This window comes from Octopus bimaculoides, chromosome 28 (genome assembly GCF_001194135.2).
Source record: "Octopus bimaculoides isolate UCB-OBI-ISO-001 chromosome 28, ASM119413v2, whole genome shotgun sequence".
Classification (NCBI taxonomy): domain Eukaryota; kingdom Metazoa; phylum Mollusca; class Cephalopoda; order Octopoda; family Octopodidae; genus Octopus; species Octopus bimaculoides.
In genome coordinates, this window is record NC_069008.1 from 188,281 (window position 1) to 188,893 (window position 613).

Below are 613 nucleotides of genomic sequence, written 5' to 3' on the forward strand. Positions count from 1 at the left end.
AATATATAATAGTATCCATATGAAAGACAACCTAAAAATAAATACTTCTGAGGTTCATTATATATATATATATATATATATATATATGTATATATACATGTATATATAACATGACACACAGACACACATATGTATCCAGATTTCACTTACCTCGGGAAACATCTGTATTGTGTATATACATATATATATATATGAGTGTATGTATGTGTTTGTGTGTGTGTATATATATATATATATACACACACATGCACAGCAACGACAAACTACAATTACTGCGTGTAGAAAATGTAAAAGTATTTAACAATTGTAAATATGTGTGTGTATTATATATGCATTTGTGGTCTTCTTCCTGTTGTTGTTGCTGTTAAATCCTTGCCTGTTGTTGTGCAAAACTCTAAACACAGACAAGGGCCAATGTGACCGTTTGCTGGGGAGACGGTTGGTGTGAGCTGTGAGTTGCAAATATGAGTGGGAGTGAGAGTGAGAGTGAGGGCATGAGTGTGGGTGGCAAAGAGAGATTCCACTGCTGACAATGTCTACTCCAGCTGTGATGGTGGTGGTGGTGATGACGATGATGATGAGTGATGGTGGTGGAGATGGTGGTGGTGGAGAT

At 36.4% G+C, this 613-nt stretch overlaps 1 long non-coding RNA gene across 1 annotated transcript in view; it reads right to left on the minus strand.

Annotated features, from left to right (window-relative positions):
* The window catches only part of LOC106873341 (uncharacterized), a 4,843-nt gene extending 4,301 nt beyond the window's left edge, over positions 1-542 (minus strand). Inside the window, exon 1 of the long non-coding RNA XR_001409862.2 lies at positions 151-542. This is a non-coding gene — a long non-coding RNA (uncharacterized LOC106873341). The remainder of the gene's footprint in view (positions 1-150) is intronic.
* Positions 543-613: the final 71 nt, after the last annotated feature.